Below are 9282 nucleotides of genomic sequence, written 5' to 3' on the forward strand. Positions count from 1 at the left end.
TTACTCAGGGATTGGTTCTTGCCCATGAGATGAGTCTCAATTTGGAGGAGTCATTTGTTGGCCATTCTTTCAGTCTCTGCTTTATCTCTGTCATTGCACATTTTATAAGCAAGACACATTTTGGGTCAAAGACTTTGTGAGTGGGTTGCTGTCCTTGTCCTTCTACTGGGAGTCCTGGCTGGCTACAGGAAGTGGCCACTTCAGGATCCATATACCCCACTGATAAGAATCCAAGCTAGAGTCACCCCCTTAGACTCTTTGGGAACTCTCCCCATCCTAGGTCTTTGGCACCTCCTAAAGATTCCCACCCCTCAAGCTGATCTCCCTTCTCTCTCCCTGAGGTTCTACCTTACACTCATCAGAATGGCTAAGATCAAAAACTCACATGCTGGCATGGTTGTAGAGAAAGAGGAACACCCTTCCACTGTTGGTGGGAATGCAAACTTGTACAGCTACTCTGGAAATCAATTGGCGATTTCTCAGAAGATTTGCAATAGTTCTACCTCAAGATCCAGCTCTACCACTCCTGAGCATATACCCAAATGATACTCCACCATCCCAGAAAGACATGTGTTCATATCAGCTTTATTAATAATAGCCAGAAACTGGAAACAACCTAGATGTCTCTCAACTGAAAAATAGATACAGAAAATGTGGTATATCTAGCACAATGAAGTACTATTCGGCCATTAAAAAAAAAGAACATTGAAAATTTTGCAGGCAAATGGACAGAACTAGAAAATATCATTCCGAGTGAGGTAACTCAGACACAAAAGGACATGCATGGTATGTACTCACTTATAAGTGGATATTAGCCATAAAGTACAGCATAACTATGCTATAATCAACAGACCCAAAGAAGCCAAATAACAAGGAGGGCACAAGAGAGGATGTTCAAATCTTGTTCAGAAGGGAAAACAAAATAGATATCAGAGATGGATGAAAGGGAAGATTGGGGTGGGAGAGGGGATGGAGGAGAGTGGGGGGAATCAAAGAAATTCTTAATGACTTTCATCATCTCTAAAAGCATCAGCACCAGCTAGGGACAAATCATCCAACATGAGCTTGTGAGAGAGACTTCATCTTCAAATTCTATGTCAGCAGTGCAAAAGAGTAGATTTACTAGAGTAGTTGGCATGCATAATTATGGAGGCACAGAAGTCTCATGATGAGCTGTCAGTATTCTAAAGAAGCATGTAGCATGGCCTAGCAAAGCTCAACGCTTTTAGGACTAGAAGGACAGTGATCGTGGTCTAGGTACAGACACTTGCAGCGGACAAGCAGGTCCTCTTTTCCTTTACAAGATGTAGCACTCTCAGCCTTATGGAGTTGTCTGTGGGCTGCAGCACAAGTCTATACAAAGCCTCCTTTGGGTGTTTACGTTTCGGCCATCCTTGATTTTAATCTCACCTAAAACAGGCTGAGCTGGTAATACTACCTCCAGATGGACAGCAGCCAGAGCTGGTAACACCAACGGAGTAACACTTTCATGATATTTTTATCCAAATTGATGAAAAGTATCCTTGGCTAAGGATACTTGGCTCAGTTTTCTGAAAGGGAATTGACCTTTCCATTTCTTTTTTTGTTCTGTCTGTACCCTCAGTTAAGTGGGCAGTACTACATGTAGAGAGCAGATTCTTAGCTTTTGGCCTAATGGCTCAAATACCAATCTCTTCCAGAAACAGGCTCACCCCAAAGCAATGCTTATCCACCTGTCTTTCTCTGCATAATCATACCATTACAAAACTATTCTTCCTTTTACTCTATTGTTGAGGAAACAGAAGTCTGGAAAGTTCTGTGGTTTGTTGGCATGGAGGTAGAGTTAGGGCCAGAGCCCATTCACAATATGGATGAAAATCAATACTCAGGCCCTTGATCTCATTTCTCATATTCCCACCCAGCTCTCCTACTTGCCTACAGCTATTATTTATCTGTCAGAAAGCCATTATCTTCTATGTACTCCCAGCTCTCTACCCTGCCCACAGGTCCTTTCTGTCTATATAGTTCAGGCCATTGTATCCCTGCCCCTCCTTTTTCTCTCTTCGTTTTACTTTTTTCCCTTTCTTTTCTTTCCCCCATATTCATGATTTTTATTGTTACAGCTCCCAAAACCCAGATACTGACCTGGTTTATGATATCAGGCTATATATTCTTACCTTTCCTTTTTAGACCACTACTAGCCAAAACTTCTATATATCTACCCATTTTCCCCTTTGCCCCAATTATTCCCAGACCCATTTATGTTTCTCCTGGCTATTTTCTATCTAACAATCTAGTACTTACTAATAGTCTCATTCTGCTTATCTGTGTTTTTCTTTTCCTCAAGACTCACACTAAGATAATAGTACACTCAATAGCATAGGTGTCCTTTCACTTCCTAATAAGTAACAAACAAGAGTCTGTTTTGTAACCACCTGTTATTTCTATTAGTAGAGTGAATTAGCTTCTATAGTGATAATTACTGCAGACAGTATTGAACACATAAGGTTAAATTAGAGATATAACTTGGAGGTTGAAACACGTGTTCTAGTTAGCTTCAGCAGTCAACTTGCCACAGCCCAGAGTTATATGAGAAAGTCTCATTGGGAGATTGCCTAGATCAGATTGGCTTATGGGTTGGTTTGTAGAATTTTCTTGGTTGTTAATCAGGGGTTCCTATGTTGTTTAAAGAGCTAGTTAAACAGAAGCTTGGAAGTAAACCATGCAAGCATCACTAACAGAATATAGGAGAAGGAAGAGAGAATCTCAGGTGTAGAAGATACAATAGAAGAAATTGATATATCAGTCAAAGACATTGTTAAATCTAAAAAAAATCCTGATACAGAACATCTGGGATATCTGGGATACTATAGAAAGACCTAACTTAAGAATAATAGAAATGGAAGAAGTTGACGAGTTCCACCTCCAAGGCCCAGAAAATGTTTTCAACAAAATTATAGAAGAAAACTCTCCCAACCTCAAGAAAGATATGCCTATAAACATACAAGAAGCTTATAGAACACTCATTAGACTAGATCAGAAACAAAAATCCTCTGCCACATAATAACCAAAACACAAAATATATACAACAAAGAAAGTGTATTAAAAGCAGCAAGGGAAAAGGGGCAGGTAACATACAACGACAGACCTATCAGAATTATATTCAACTTTTTAACAGAGACTCTAAAAGCTAGAAGGCCTGGACAGATATTCTACAACCTATAACAAACCACAGATGCCAACCTAGACTACTATTCCCAGCAAAATTCTCAATCGTCATAGATGGAGAAAAAAATATTTCAAGACAAATCCAAATTCAAGCAATATCTACCTACAAATCCAGCCCTACAGAGAATACTAGAAGGAAAACTCCAACCCAATGAGGATAACTACATCCAAGAAAAAACAGGAAATAAATAGTCCGATATGAGCAAAAGCAAGGGGAATGTGTGAGTGTGCGTGCGTGCACACACACACACACACACACACTCTAACACCACCAACATCAAAGTAACAGTAAATAACAATCAATGGTCATTAATATCTCTTAACATCAGTGGGCTCAATTCCCCAATAAAAAGACACAGGCTAACAGAATGGATGTGAAAACAGATTCCATCATTCTGCTGCATCCAAGAAACACATCTCAGCAATAAATATAGACATTACCTCAGAGTAAAAAGATTTCCCAAGCAATAGGACTCAAGAAGCAAGCTGGAGTAGCTATTCTAATATCTAGTAAAATAGACTTTCAACCAAAACTAATCAAAAGAAACAGGGAAGGACACTTCATATTCATCAGAGGAAAAAAAAAACTACCAAGATTGTATCTCAATTCTTAACATCTATGCTCCAAACATAAAGGCACACACATTTGTAAATGAAACACTGCTAAAGCTTAAATCACATTGAACCCCACACATTAACAGTGGGAGACTTCAATACCTGACGGTCACCAACTGACAGGTCACCCAGACAAAAACTAACAAAGAAATAACAAAACTAAAAGATATTATGAATCAAATGTACCCAATAGACATCTACAGAATGTTTTATGAAGATTTAAAAGAATATACCTTCTTTCAGTACCTCATGGATTCTTCTCCAAAACTGACCATTTAGTGTGTCACAAAGCAAGCCTCAACAGATAGAAGAAAACTGAAACAATGCTTTGTATCTTATCATACCTCCATGGATTAAAGCTGGACTTCAACAAGAACAGAAACACTGGAAAGCCTACCAACTCATGGAAATTTAATAACTCTCTCTCTACTCAATGATCTCTGGGCCAGGGAAGAAATAAAGAAATTAAAGACTTTCTAGAATTCAATGAAAATAAAAGCACAACATACCCAAATTTATGGAACACAATGAAAGCAATCCTAAGAGGAAAGTTCATAGGACAAAGTGACTCCATAGAGAAACCAGAAAGTTCTTATACCAGCAATTTAAAGTACACTTGAAAGCTAAAAAAGAAGGAGGAGGAGAAGGAGGAAGCACAGGAGGAAGGGGAGCAGGAGGAGGAGCAGAAGCAAGAGAAGGAACAGGAGGAGGAGGAGCAGGAGAAAGAGGAGGAGGAGGAAGAGGAGAATAAGGAGACGGAGATGGAGACGAAGACAAAGAAGAAAACACTCCAAAGTGGGGTAGAAGGTAGGAAATAATCAAAATCAGGGCTGAAATCAATCTGTAGAAACAAATAAAACAATACAAAAAAATCAACAAACTAAGAGCTGGTTTATTGAGAAAATCAACAAGATAGACAGTCTTTTAGCCAAACTAAGCAAAAGACAGAAAGTATCCAAATAAACAAAAAAATTGGAGATGTAACAACAAACACTGAAGAAATTCAAGGAATCATTAGATCTTACTTCAAAAGTCTCTACTCTACAACATTGGCAATCTTAACAAAACTGATGATTTTCTAATCAGATATCACTTTCCAAAGTTAAATCAAGATCAGATAAACTACTTAAACAGCCCTGTAACCCCTAAAGAAATAGAAGCAATTATTGAAAGTCTTCCAACCAAAAAACGCTCAGGGCCAGGTGGTTTTAGTGCAGAATTCTACTAGACTTTCAAAGAAGAGCTTATATCAATACTACTCAAACTATTCCACAAAATAGAAACAGAGGGAACACTGGCAAACTCATTCTATGAGGCCGTAGTCACCCTGAAACCTAAATCACACAAACACTCAACAAAGAAAGAAAACTTCAGACTGATTTCTCTTATGAATATTGAGGTAAAAATACTCAATAAATCACTCACAAACCGAATCCAGGAACACATCAAAAGCATCATGATCAAGTAGGGTTCATCCCAGGGACATAGGGATGGTTGAATATCCAAAAATTCATCTACATAATCCACCATATAAACAAACTGAAAAAAATCACATGATCATCTCATTAGATGCTAAAAAAGCCTTTGACAAAAATCCAAGACCCCTTCATGTTAAAAGTATTAGAGAGATGAGGGATTGAAAGCACATACCTAAACATAATCAAAGCAATTTACAACAAGCCAATAGCCAACATCAAGCTGAATGGAGAGAAACTTAAAGCAATTCCACTCAAATCAGGGACAAGACAAGGCTTTCCACTCTCTGTGTATCTATTCAATATAATATTTGAAGTTCTAGCCAGAGCAGTAATGCAACTAAAGGAAATCAAGGGGATATAAATGGTAAAGGAATAAGACAAAATATCACTGTTCGCAGATGATATGATAGTATATATAAGGGACCCCAAAAATTCTACCAGAGAATTCTGAGAGCTGATAAACACCTTCAGCAAAATGGATGGATATAAAAATTACTCAAAGAAATTAATAGCCTTCCTTTATACAGAGGATGAACTGGCTGAGAAAGAAATTAGGGAAACAAAACCCTTTACAATAACCATGAATAATATAAAATATCTTGGCATAACTCTAACCAAGGAAGTGAAAGACCTGTATGACAAGAACTTCAAGTCCTTGAAGAAAGAAATTAAAGAAGATATCAGAAGATAGAAAGATCTTCCATGCTCATGGATTGGTAGGATTGACATAGTGAAAATGACCATCTTACCAAAAACAACCTACAGAATCAATGTAATCCCAAAATTCTAACACAATTTTTAATAGGGAAAAAGCAGTTCTCAACTTCATATGGAAAAACAAAAAACCCAGGATAGCCAAAATATTTCTGAACAGTGAAAAAAAATTAGGGAGGAATCACCACCCCTGACCTCAAGTTCTACTACAAAGTAATAGTGATAAAACCTGTGTGGTATTAAATGGAATCGAAGACCTAGAAGTAAACTCACAGACCTATGGACACTTGATTTCTGATTAAAAAAAAAAGTGAAAAACCATATAGTGAGGGGGGAGGAAGTATCTTCAGAAAATGGGGCAAACAGGATAGACATCCTAGATAGAAAAATGAAAATAGATCCATATTTACCACCCTGCAGAAAACTCAAGTCCAAGTGGTTGAAGGACCTCAGCATAAAACCGGATACACTAACTTTCATAGAGGAGAAAGTGGGAAATACATGTGAATACATTGGTACAGGAGACAAGTTTCTGAACAGAACACCAATAGCTCAGGCTCTAAGATCTACAATTGATAAATGGGACCTCATAAAACTGTAAACCTTCTGTAAGACAAAAGACACTGTCAATAAGACAAAATGGCAGCCTACAAATTGGGAAAGAATCTTCATCAACCCTACATCTGACAGAGGGCTAATATCCAAAATTTATGGAGAACTCCAGAAGGTAAACACTAACAACCCAAATAACCCAATTAAAAAATGAGGCACAGAGCTAAACAGAATTCTCAACAAAATAATCTCAAATGGCCAAGAAACACTTAAAGAAATGTTGAAATTCCTTAGTCATCAGGGGAACACAAATCAAAATTCTTGAGATTCTATCTTACAGATATTAGAATGGCTAAGATGTACAATTCAAGTGATAGCACATGCTGGCAAGTATGTGGAGTAAAGGGAACACTCCTCCATTGCTGGTGGGAGTGAAAAATTGTACAATCACTTTGGAAATCAATTTGGTGATTTCTTAGAAAACTGGGAATAGTTCTACCTCGAGTCCCAGCTATACCACCCCTGCTCAATTACCCAAGAGATGCTCTACCATACCACAAAGACCTTTGCACAACTATGTTCATAGCAGCTTTATTCATAATAGTCAGAAACTAGAAACAACTCAGATGTCCGTTAATTGAAGAATGTATAAAGAAAATGTGGTACATCTGCACAATGGAATACTACTCTGCTAGGAAAAACGAAAGCATCATGAATCTTTCAGGCAAATGGATGGAATCTGATAATGTCATCCTGAGTGGAGTAATCTAGTACCAAAAGGACATGCATGGTATGTATTCACATATAAATGAATATTTGCCATAAAATACAGGATAGCCATGCTATACTCCACAGATCTAAGAAGGCTGGACAGGAAGACGGAAATAAACAGGGATGCTTGAGTTTCACTTGGAAGGGGGAATGGAATGGTCATTGAAGGCATATGGAGGAATGTAGCTGGGTTGGAGAGGGGATTTGGAGGGGAGTAGGGAATTTGGGGTTGGGTGTGGGAAGGGGGAAGGAAAGGGGCATGGCCCAATGGCCATGAGAATGAATGGAAATCGGCAACTAAGAGAGAATGGTAGAGGGCATCTCCAGGAAGAGAAGGAGACCTGGGATAGGTGAGCTGCCCAAGATTCAATAGGTCTTTAGCTGCAACTCACAGCATTGGGGCAAACAAAGCATGAGAAGGGTGCCTCCTGTGGCCAAGCAGGATCCCCAGGGGAACTATAGGGACAGCAACTCACCCACAAAAATTTCAACTCAAACTTATCTAGTCTACAAGAATTGTAGGGATTGGGGATAAAACAAAGACTAAGGGAATGGCCAACCAATAACTGGCCCAACTTGAAACCCATCACATGGACAAGTACCAGTCTCTAACACTATTAATGATACTCTGTCATGCTTGCAGACTGGAGTCCAGCATAGCTGTCCTCTGAAAGTCTCCACCCAGAGCTAACTCAGATGGATGCAGACACCCACAGCCAAACAGTGGATGGAGCTTAGGGACTCATTGAAAACCAGGAGGAAGGATTGCAGACCCTAGGGTGATAGAAACTCCACAAGAAGACCAACAGAGTCAACTAACCTGGACCCTTGGGGCTCTCAGAAACTGAATCACCAACCAAAGAATACACAGGGGCTAGACCTAGGCCTCCATGCACATGTGTAGCAGATGTGCACCTTGATCTTCATGTGCATCATGAACAATTGGAGTGGGGGCTATCCCAAAAACTGTTGCCTGTATGTGGGATGTGTTCTTCTAGCTGGGCTGCCTTGTCTGGCATCAGTGGGAGAGGAAGCGCCTAGACTCTCAGAGATTGGAAGTGCCAGAGTGTGGATACCTAGAGACCCCACCTGCTCAGAGGAGAAGGGGGTGGGGTGGTGGGAGAATGGGAGGATGGGAGGTAGGGTGATGGGGGAAGTATTGTGGGAGGGAGTGACTGGGAGTGGGCAGTGAGCAGGATGTAAAGTGAGTAAGTAAAACAAACAAGCAAAGAACCATACAGAGGTGATAGAATTCGACTGCATTTGGATTCCTTGGAGTGAGTAGACTTTAAATGCTTTTGCTATAAAACAAATAAAAATAAGGAGTAACTGAAATAAAGGAAATATTAATTTTCTTCTCTATAGTAATTGTCTTACTAGCTATAAGCATCCCATTATTTATTATGTGTACCTTAAATATATGTAATACATGTATGTTTTAAGATTAGGGATTTGGGTACAGAGGACAGAAGAGCAGTTTCTGTGAAGGAACTTTGTGTTAACATATAAACCCAAGAAGATAGAAAAAGGAAAGAGAGAAAGGAAAACTTGATAAAGTGTTTTCTTTTTACAGTAAAGAACAAAACCAAAAATTCACTTAAAAGCTAAGAATTTTAATGGGTTACATTGATCATGAAGGTATAGTTAGAGGAAGAAGAAAGCTACTAGGGAGAGCTGCTATGATTTGATAATGGTATGTGTCCCACTGATGCTCAGACACAGTACTGAGCTGGGTGCTGTGGGTAGTACTAGGACAAAAGGCAGGGCCCTAGCAGGATGGAGGTGTGAGTCATGTGGGAAGCCACCCTCATATTGAAGGACTGATGTATCCTCCTTGGGATTTCTGAGCTTGGAAAAGAGTGGGTTGCTTTAAGAGTTATACCAACTCCTAAATTGATCTCTGACTTTCTGTCTGGTTTTATCCGTATAGTCACGGGTAGAAGGC

Source organism: Grammomys surdaster, unplaced genomic scaffold (assembly GCF_004785775.1).
Source record: "Grammomys surdaster isolate TR1022 unplaced genomic scaffold, NIH_TR_1.0 126398, whole genome shotgun sequence".
Classification (NCBI taxonomy): domain Eukaryota; kingdom Metazoa; phylum Chordata; class Mammalia; order Rodentia; family Muridae; genus Grammomys; species Grammomys surdaster.